Source organism: Phasianus colchicus, chromosome 1 (assembly GCF_987193195.1).
Source record: "Phasianus colchicus chromosome 1, bPhaCol1.hap1.1, whole genome shotgun sequence".
In the NCBI taxonomy this organism is placed as follows: domain Eukaryota; kingdom Metazoa; phylum Chordata; class Aves; order Galliformes; family Phasianidae; genus Phasianus; species Phasianus colchicus.
The window spans coordinates 109,450,159-109,461,218 of NC_143436.1; the positions used below are offsets into that span (position 1 = coordinate 109,450,159).

At 46.1% G+C, this 11,060-nt stretch overlaps 1 protein-coding gene across 3 annotated transcripts in view; it reads right to left on the bottom strand.

Moving 5' to 3' along the window:
* ERG (ETS transcription factor ERG) overlaps window positions 1-7,207 on the bottom strand; it is a 155,868-nt gene extending 148,661 nt beyond the window's left edge. For 2 of the 3 annotated variants that reach the window (XM_090122634.1, XM_090122616.1), the window contains exon 1: window positions 6,477-6,560. The gene's annotated coding sequence lies outside the window, so the exon portion shown is untranslated. Of the gene's footprint in view, window positions 1-6,476; window positions 6,561-7,192 lie in introns of those variants that run through there. The other variant, XM_090122620.1, reaches the window with a different exon arrangement.
* Between the last annotated feature and the right edge of the window lie 3,853 nt (window positions 7,208-11,060).

Below are 11,060 nucleotides of genomic sequence, written 5' to 3' on the forward strand. Positions count from 1 at the left end.
CCACTGCCCATTGGTTTGCCTGTCCCATACCATACGCAGTACATCTCGGGGGTGTTGTTATCTGAAAGGGAGAGGAGAGGAGAGGAGAGGAGAGGAGAGGAGAGGAGAGGAGAGGAGAGGAGAGGAGAGGAGAGGAGAGGAGAGGAGAGGAGAGGAGAGGAGAGGAGAGGAGAGGAGAGGAGAGGAGAGGAGAGGAGAGGAGAGGAGAGGAGAGGAGAGGAGAGGAGAGGAGAGGAGAGGAGAGGAGAGGAGAGGAGGACTCCTTTTCTTTGTAGCCCTGTGCCCTGCAGCAGACCAGCCCCTAACCAAGCATTACAGCTCTGGGCCCTGGGAGATGTAAGGGATGACTCCCAGGTATATCATCTTTATGGCTGCATCACCTTCTACCCTGATTAGGTGATTTCTGTAAAAGCCTGACATGGGTATTTCCTTCAAGAACAGAACTGACTCTCAATAGAAAGACAGCAAGACTAATCCATTCCTGTCTTATTCTAATGATAAAAGAGATGGATGGAGGCTGCTTCCCAGTGGCCCTCCCAAACAGAGGTGGTTGTCTCAGATTGGCAAATTGATCTGTCCTCAGCCCAGGGAGGAAACTGACGACTGCCATCCACTAGTTGCTTACATTTTAGATGGCTACAGTTCAGTGAAATCAAGCCAACCCCCACAAAGCAGTTTTTCAGGCTCACCACAGCAGATTTGACTTCTCTGCATAGAAGGTGCAAGAACCAAAATCTCAGATTCCTCTGTGCTCTTCCTTTCGAGTGTGTGATGAATTGCTTCGCTGACATGAAACCTTGGTTGTGCCTACTAAGAGGTGCTCTTTGTGGTTTCAGGATGTTGACATACATATTGGTGACAGATGATTTGGCTTGTCCCGATTGCTAGAGATACAGAGCATGCTACAGACTGTTTGCTATAAATTCATAAAAATACCAGAGAACTTATAAATGTAGTGAAGGAATGAGGAGTACTGGCCCAAATTCCCAGCTTCATATTCTGGGCAAATATAATGAAACTGGGGAAAAAGCTTTTTTTTTTTAAAAAAAATTATTTTTTCCTTTTTTTTCTAACCTGCTTTTAATTCACAGGCACAGACCTGTGTAAAAAAACACTGTCAGCCTTTGAAGAGTCAACTAGAGTCAGAACAGTCAATGTGACAGTGCTTCTTTGGAGAAATGACTGATAACTTTTGGCATACCTGCTTCACATGGGTCCTGCAATTCAGCTCGTTCTTTTCTGAGCAGTTTGCAGTTTAGCCTTAGTGCAAGCTGCTATGCAATGTATTAATGTTACTTTTTTAGTTATACTATCAATCCTTTGTGTATAATTTGTGAACTCTGCAGAGAACAGTCCTTTTTATAAACAATTTTAAAACGCCAGGTTTAAATTTATTAGCGTTCATTCGATAATGACAAAGCCTTTTTACAAAGTTGAATTCTGTTGAAATCAGGATTTCCCTTTGGTACCACTTAAATTCTTTTAATTATACAGGAAATAAAAATATAAGCCACGATAAACCACAAAATTTGTCTAAACTTCATTTTCTTTGACTGTCGTATTTAAGTTTTTGTACTGCCACCACAGAAGAGTAATTCGCAAAGAAGATGCATGTGGAGCTCAGTGAATCCATATGATTTTTGCACGTACACTCAATTACACTAACACAAATCACACATGAACTGCATGCAGTGCAGCTACTGAGTGACAAAAAACGTATGGGACTTCTTGAAAAAGCATGCTTCAATCAAGTCAGGTCAAATAGACTGTGTATATCCATGCTTCATAAGCTAAAAATGAAGTAATAAACTCAGTGCAAAGCTAGGAGGCATTACGAAAAGCTCAAACTGGTAAGCCTATATGACTTACAAATGAGAAGACATCAATCAGATTTTGCACAACATTTTGTTACAAGTAGTTTACAGAACAGCAAGCTGCTGCTTCTAGCCCACCACCCTCAGCAGTAGGAAAATGACAGACACATATTCTAATACACATTTGATAACAGCAGAGCATTAGCAAAAATAGACCCTTACAGACCACTTGCAGCAGCCAAGGGAAGACAGCAGCATAAGAAGCTTGCTCAGTAGGCATTACTTGGGAATGAGGGGAGGTTAACAGGGAAGAGCATCATCTCCCACCCCCTCACACCTGCACTGTCTCAGTCGAAGCTGCTGCTACCTCCCTGCTGGCAGCCCAGGTGCTGCAGGACAGCCCATCCACTGCCTGGCGAGGAATGTGGTGCTGGCCACAGGCTCTCCCAAGCACTCACTGACTTGCAACAATGCTCTCTGAACCCTTCAGTTACCATCCAGTCATGTCACCCTGAGCAAAGTCCAAGAGACTTTTTCTCCCCTTGCTGTTTCCTTGTGAGGTGAAAAGAAAACAAGCCTGTTTCATTACAGACCTCCTGCAGGAACTTGAAAACTTGGGTGTCTAAACTGCACTGATTGAAACCACATTGAAGCTCGTGTTTGCTTAACTTGCAGAGCTGCAAGCCTGCCGGTGCTGATCACTTCCTACAAGCCAACCCTTTTGGTAAGTCAGCAGCTAATGAGGTACGTGCAGTTCAAAGCTGCAGACTACCTGGCAAACCCAGATCTGAAACGCAGCACAAGTTGAGGTTCACGTGCATGAGCAGCGCTGTGAAAAGGGCAGCTTCTCAATGTCCTGCCAATATGGCACAGCACACAGTCAGTCTCCTGGCTTCCCTGCGCTGAGAGGATCAGCAGCAGCACAGCATCACTGAACAGACAGTAAGGCTGAAAGCAACACTGCTATCCAGACACTTTAATAGGGACGTGGATACCACGCAGTGCACATGTTAAGACAAACAACAAAAAGAGCTCAATTCGACAGCAAACCCCTGGCTCTCCAACCCCTGGTGCACACCAGCAGTCTCCCAGACACAGTGGTCCCACAGCGTCCAGCTCGTGTTGCTGCAAGCTGAGGCCCTTCCCTTCTACCCACTGTCTATCAAAGCATCTGGTATCTGCAGCTAAAATGAAAACACATGTTTATTGTTTTCTCTTAGGGCAGACAATTAATATTTATACGATGCATTATCAAACAAACATAACTATGTATTTTGTTCCTGGAATAAGTTTTTTTCGTAGTGGAATGAAGTTGTGCCAAGGAGGGATTTCATCTGATGCAAGCAGCATGCGAGAGCAATCCACGTCCCATCATAGCTTTCAAAATTAAAAAGCAGCGTTTCAGAACGTGTCACAGAAAAGGTAAGACTGTGAAAATGAATGCTATGGAGCACTCTCCTGCTCTGTCCAAGAAAAAGTGCCACCGAGACTAATAGGAGATACGCCTGCAACAGAAGTACGGCAGTAGACATTCTGCAAATGGCATGTTTACTCTAGATCAAATATCATTTTAGCCCTTAAACAACATAAAAATGCCTCACCGCATACATTTCAACTTTTATATACACACCGATTAACAAGGACATGTACTACATCTGCAGCAGAATAAACTCTTGGGTTTTCATTGTGAAATTGCTGTTTCTCGCGTTCAATCAAGCTCTCCAGATTATACACATACCACTAGATATAAATAGAAGAGGTCAAAACGTAGTTTAAATATAACAGATATGTCCGCAGCTCCATATTTAGATATACCCTTTAATTTTTTTTTTCTATTGCCTACTTTTTACTGACATTTAAATTTAGCAAAGTAATTTTAGACTGTCAGTTTTTTACCTACACTAGTTAACTACCAGCAACATTGTCAAAGAAATGTATTAGATTTCCTCCATTTATTTAATTACTTTTCAAACCGCTACAGTAACACAAATCCTCACAGCTCCAGCCTTCAGCCTTACCAAAAGACAAAATGATGCTCAGCTAAAACCTGCCTGACTAAAAGTACATGGCTAGAACCATGCCGGGAAATCAAATATATTCTAGTGGCCAGAAAAGTGGCCAGCTGTGGGCACAATGAAAGCCAGAGTGCTGTTAGAGCACAACAGGTCATTCTTTCAAGCCCTGACCGTGCTCTTTGTCAGCAATGTCCATCTAGAGTTCAGGCCACAGCTTTCCTCAGTGCAAGAAATACAATATTACCTTACAGATGCCCTTTCTCCCCCAAAAAAACAATATATCCACTTAAAAAAAAACCCATGGTAATCTTCCTGATAATGAAAAATAAATAAACCCCCCAAAAAACTCCAAACAACACAGCCCCAAAGCCCAATAATCTGCGGTAGATATTTCAAGGGAAAGGATTTGCTTCAACCCAAGCAGTTGTAATGGTTTCATTGTTACCTGCTCATAACTCCTGGAGTGTTTAGGAAAGGAAGGAAGTGTGGCATGTATCCTCTCAGAGCTACCAGACGCCAACAGCGCTGCAAAAGCTTTCCATGGTTTTTATTTTTGATTCTTAGCAGAGGGCATAGAAACAAGGGGAGAAACTCTTGTATAGGCAAACCTCCATTGAGTGGTCAAAACGAGCTGCCCTGTGGCAGGAGAACCAATGCAATCCGCCTCCAGCTTGGCTGGAGAAGGGCTGGTGTTTTGTAGGGAGTGCAAAGGAAGGGATTTGCCTCATCGGTAGCCAGGTATTCGCTCATGTGATGCTGCTCAAACCAAGCGGGTGACAAACAACCAGCTGGGGATTTGGTGTTTATTTACAGAGCTCCACGTGCACACAGAAAATAAATTTTCCCTCAGCAAGCAAGTAGCAGAGACATCCACAGCGCCCAGGCAAAAGTACTAGGGTTTGGGATGCAATCATACCACTAACAACTGGGACTGCAATTTCTGCCTACTTTTGTGAGTACGATTGTGCTCATGATGAGGGACGCTCCTTCTGAGTTTGTAGCAATCTTCACTTCAAGCTTATGGCTCCTAACACTGACACTACTCAGCAAGCTCCTGCACCCACACTGTGTCACAGCCTGACAAGGAGCTCAAACCTGGTTAAAAAAAAAGAGAGAGAAGCCCTGCATCTCATGCTGCTACAAACCATTGGAAGAGAAATGCGGCCAACTGATATCTTCTAGAATATATCTTTAGAAACGAAATGCTACGTAAATTGTAAGCCAGAGTAACACCTTAGGAGCAAAAAGTCTGACTGATCCCATCTAGGACTACTGCTGACAGATCATTTATAAAGTGCCTGCAACATGTAACTCTATCCAGCACTGTATGATTTGTTTAACTTTGGGGAGTCAATTGTGGGAGGTGGGGACAGATGCTATCCCAAGCTCTAAGCCCTGAAATGCTTTTGGAGATAGCTCTTTTCTTCCTTGCAAAGTTTTCCAAAGATTTGCACATCCCGCCAGCCATTGTTTGGCACAAGTGTGGTAGAAGATAAGAGCCAACATTACTCTTTCATCCCACAGCATCACTGATTATTTTTGACGTCACTTAGAAAATAGACAAGATAATCAATATCAAAATATATTTGTCCTACAATAAGTATTTAGCCTTTCTTTCTTTTCATTTAATTACGAAGCTGCCAAGCGATCCGTTATGGACTCTTCTCTTTCTTGCTTTCCATGTCAGCTCAGAAGTGTTTGAAACCCCACAGGTGGTGGTGCACAGACCCTGATGAAAGCTTCCATTTCCTATCCTGGTGAGATGCTGTCTTTGTCTACTTCGCTTGTTTCCATGAAACTGGGGAAGCGGTTAAAGGGTTAAACCAAAGGAATGTGACATTTCTCCATGTGCAGTTCAGAGACCTATCCTGGTTTTTCTAACGGACTCAAAATTACATGGGTAGAGTGTAATTTCTAAATTATTGCTTCAGAGCTGAAGCAGCGTTAATTTGGAGAATGGCACTTCAAATACAAATAACTATTTAAAAAAAAAAAAAAAAAAAAGGAAAAAGTACAATTTTAAGTACACTGTGGGCACTCTGTGAAGGCAGCAATGAATGGAAGTTTATGTTAGCCAGAATTTGCAACTTCAGCTTTTGCAAATAAGATTACCTTCGCTGCAAAGCCTATGGGAAAGTCATCTGGTCACCAAAACAGACATCTGAGCACTGTGCCCAAGCGCTGACTCGGAAAAGTGTCACAACCAGCTCTGATCTCATCAGCCCAACTCAGGTAACTTTAGGTTTTCCTACATCCAAGAGCTTGTCAGCTTTTGAGATGGCCGCACAGGTATTAGTTAACTGAATGGCGAACTGCCGAAAGAATTTACAAACGAACGAGAAGAAAAAAATAATAATAATAAAGGGGGAGGGAGGATATTTCGGAGACCTGCGCCCGAAAAGAGAGCGGCCACCCTGAAACCAAACGCATCAAAACGAAAGTGCTATCGCTTTACCACCCGAAGTAGCAGGCGAGGTCCGAGTGCGCGCAGCGGGCGCCCGCAGGAGGATGCTCGGCCGCCGCCGCCCCGCTCCCTTCGCCCCGACGGCGGCGCCGCGCCCCCTCCGCGCCCATCCCCGCAGCCTCGAACCGCTCAAACACCCCCCTCCCCGCGCTCCGTCCACCGCGGTCCGGGGAAAGGACTTACCGGGCTCGGGGGACGGCGGGGGACGGGGCCGGGGCCGGGGAAAGGCGGCGGCCGCCGCCAGCGGGAGCGAGCGAGGGAGTGAGCGAGAGCGCGGGGCCGGCGGAGTGCAGTGAGTCACTTCAGTCGGGACGGGCTCAGCCCATCGCGCTGGCCCCGGGCTCAATGAGCCTCTTTCTTTCTCCAATCGCCGAGCGGCGCAGCCGCTGCTCCTCGGCGTTCCCCGGCTCCCCCGCGGCCGTCGGGGCGGCCCCGCGCTGCCCACCGGGCACCGGCACCCCCCGGGGCGGCCCCGCTCCGCACGGGGGGGGCGGGAGGAACTGGAGGTGAGCGGGACCGGCGGGGGGGTTAGGGGGGGATGGGGGAGCGGGGCTGTGGGGCTCAGCCCGGGAGGGTTTAAAGAGAAGTACAAGCGGCGAGCCGACGTGAAGTCTGAGAGATAGCACTGGGGCTCGGGAGCGCCGTGCAATAAAGAAGTGAATGCGTGGAAATAAAAGGAGGAAGGGGGGAGCGCGGTGCGGAGAGCCGGGCGCTGAGGGCCCCTGCAGCGGGGGACGGGGAGCGGACGCATCCCGGAGCGGGGAGCAGAGCGCTCCCATCACACACGCACAGCACAAACACACAACACACGGAGCAAGGAGAGCCGCGCACGCTGGTGAGCAGCGAGCGATGCGCCTCGTCCCGTCCCGCTGCCCCAATCCCGTTCCTTCCCTCCTTACCGGGGCGCCTCTCCTGCCGCCGCCGCCGCGCTGCCCCGGCCGCCCCCGGGCGCTCCTCGGCCCCCGCCGCCGCTCCGAGCATCGCCCGCTGCCGGTCCCGCGGCGCTCCTCGGGCAGCGGTCAGCGCACGGAGAGGCAGCGAGAGATGCGGAGAGCCGAGTGCTCCCTTAATTAAATAATAATAATAATGATAATAAAATAAAATAGGAGAAAAAAAAAAAAGTAGAAAAAAAAATTTAAAGCTCCTCAGTTTTTAAAGCAGAACTACATAATGTATTAATTGGTCGCTATTAGCATGCAGTTTTATTGAGCGTAGCACACAGAAGTCTGATTGTGAGCGAGGAGTGTTTTCAATGAAAGTGGAGTTATTTTAGCTGCAGACATGTTTACATTTCTGTGGTTTAGTCTATAACTTTCTCTTTTTCTTGCTTCAGAATTCTGCTCCATGAAGCAAAGCCCTTAGCTCCCAGACATTCCAAAAAGTCTGCCAAAATAATAGGAAAAAAAAAAAAAAAAAAAAAGGGAGGAGAAATTAAAAAAAAAAAAACACACACAGAGACCCCCAAGTCTGGGTCAGGCCCAGGGCTGAATATGGGCAGAGTGAGCATTACCCCCTCCTCACTCCCTCTCCAGCTAAAAAGCCTTCAGGGCTCCATTTCCTGTTTTTAAGGAAAAAATAAAGTGGGTCTAGGTCTGATTTTAGACACTGCCTAGACCAGGGCTGGTGGGTGCAGAGGACCTTTAACTCTCTCCCTGCCAAAGGGTCCCCTATACACAGACCACACGCTTTTCCCCTCTGCAAGCATGATGGCATTGGACTGCACTGTGCCTTTTTGAATGCCTGAATTGTGACTGAAAGAGGTAAGCTGGCCTATGCCCAGCTCAGAGCAGCAGAGCTAAGAGACAGAGCACCCCAAAAATGAATCCTGTCACAGCAGCACCTCCCAGTCCTTCCTCTGTGGCCAGGGAGCATCCATCCCCTCTCCCCCCACCTGCCCCACAGCCAGTGCCTCCCTGCTGGAGACAGACAACATCCTACTGAGTGTTAAAACCACAGCTTCAGAAAAGGAAAATATCCCCTCCCAGTCTTGTCCCAAGCATTTTTGGTGCCCCTTTCCCCATTTTATCCCCTCCCTCTTTTTATTTTACATGCCAGATGACTGCTGTATAGTTGGACCTTTCGCTTTTGAAGAAGCCCGAAAGCGTTATGATTTCCTAATGCTTAAAAAAGAAAAGAAAACACCTTTCCCCCAAGATGTTTTGTATTAATTTAAGTATTGGTTCCTGGTTCGTGTCAGGCCCTTTCGCAATGAAATGTCCTGCGTGGGCTGTCACACCTGCTAAATATAATCCTCTCTTTCTTTTGATATTCTGCAAAGGGCCTTTAAAGGTTCACATCCTCCAGTCTGGAGATTTAATTGCTTCATCTCAGATTTTAAAAAGCCTTGTAAATTGCTGAATCTTGTCGATTTCAAAGAAGAGGGAGGGATGTGATGGGGCTGCGAGGCATTGTCGATGCTCCATGCCCTCCTCACAGCCCTGAGTCACCATCCCACCCCAAGGGCTCTGCGCTTCAGGGCCAAGAACGTGAGCTGACTTTATGGCTTACCAATGAGTTGAATATGAAAATAGTAGCCCGTTGCACTATGGTAAATGCTCACGAGGGAGGAAATCACAGATTCTGTTTTATAGAAGGTAATGGAGTGAGATTACTCGCACTAATGTACTTAACTCTTCGGAAAACATAAGTCTCACAGGAAGGCAGCCCCAAAATGAGTGGCTCCCCAAAACACTGGTGGAACTGGGTTAGAATGGCTGCTTAGCCCCATGACCAGGCAGGGACAAGGCTGTCCCTTCCCTGGGAACAGAGGGGTATGAGACCCCATGAAGGCACACCATACATCTTTCCTGTCAGTATGAATGATGCAGAGGGATAGCAGCTCTCCACCATCTTCAAAGCAAAGCCCTGAGCCACTCCTGCTGGTGGGGACAGCAGACTTCCTGCAAGCAAGCAGCCACCAAAACATAGGAGATGGGGACGTGGCTTAGAGATGGGATCTGATAGGGACCTGAGCCAGCAGCGTGTCCTGGCAGCAAGGGACACCGCTCTCAGAGGTAGGGTTTGAATTTTTGGTGGTGCTTTCTGGAGCCAGGAGCTGGACTTGATGATCCTTGTGGGTCACTTCCAAATCATGATTTTCTGGGATCTTATGATTCTATAATCCTAAGTCAGTTTGGTGGTTGGACTGGTGTTCCTGAAGGTCTTTTCTGAGCTGGATGATTCCATGATTCTGTGATAGAGCACCTTACCTCTTACACAGTTCTGGAATAATGAAACTTCCAGGTGCTTCTGCAGGTGAAGACCAGGACTTCAGATGCTGCCACTTGGTAAGAAATGGAAAGGACAAAGTGTTCACATCATTCTCCACCTCCTCAAACACAGTTGTCAAAACACAGTTTTGAAATGATCTTGCAGTCTCTCATGTCAGCACACTTGTCATATCCTTGCTGGGCCCCTCAGTGGTGCAGAGCTTGCTGGGGTGAACCTGGGTGCCACAGGCTGCAAGAGGGCAATGGCAGTGCCACAGTAGGCAAAAACTGGACCACATACATCTCATGTTTCATCAATGTACCATAACACCCAGATTACCTACACACCAGTAGCTGAAGAGGTTTTGAGATTTGTTCTGCTTAATAGCCAGCAGGATAAGCTGCAGTGCACAGCACAGAAACCAGGGCTGCACCTGGGCAGGTCACAAAACCACGTGGGTTTGCATACAGGATGTGATCCTATGAAAGCACTCACGCTTTGTGCTGCAGCTCCTGCACCTGTAAAAGTGTCTTTAAGTCTCATCTACCTCAGAGGCATTTCAACTCCAATTCATTAAATAGAACAAATGAAAGAGGGGTGTTGGTGAAAAGCTAGTAACATTCATTATCATAGATATTAAAAATAAAATAGGACATATTAATGACGTTTTCCTTTCTGAATGAAACTAGATGAGGGCAGGGAAGATTATTTTATTTTTTACACTGTTCATCATTCTTTTCTTCAAAATGCAGTTACAATCTGGTTTTCTCAGTAAAATAAAAAATAATTAACATTTAAGATGAACTAGTCTGGCAAAAAAAGGAGGGCACATTTGTAAATATTACCTATCACAGGTTTGGATGACATTCACTTATAAAGGTTCTCTCATGCAAAAATGACATTTAAACCAAGAAAGATAGACAGTTATATTGATAAATCCTGTTGCCTAGGTATTAACAGGCAACAATTTTTTTTTTTTATCAAGTACTAGAATGGATGACAGCAATGTGGCCATCTCTGAGGAGCTCACTAGTGTCCTTCTTATGTGAGAATCATATTTTATCAGGGAAGAAAGAGCACTTCTTGCTAAAAGCTCTAAGGTGGTAAAAGAAAACACTTTGTTATGAGAGAAACTGGGACTTACCTGATTAGGTGCATGCTTAGATAAGGAATTTGCCCCATCCCTGGAGGTGTTCAAGATCAGGTTGGATGGGGCCCTGGGCAACCTGGTCTAGTATTAAATGTGGAGGTTGGTGGCCCTGCCTGTGTCAGGGGTTGGAGATTCATGATCCTTGAGGTCCCTTCCAACCATTCTGAGTGACTCTTTCTGTGAATTTGAACTAATAGGATATTGTTCTCCGGCATATTTGACAGGACTGCTGTATCAATTTAAAAAAACTCACATTGATTTTTAAACAATTGGCTTGAAGGAAACTGTTTGTTTGTTTGCATTTTTAATTTTTGGTAAAAAAAATATTCTGTTTATAGTGGTAATTGAGATTAAAACACAAGCAATGTGTTAGCATGTGTTAGCCCAGACTTGAGATTTCCACAAAT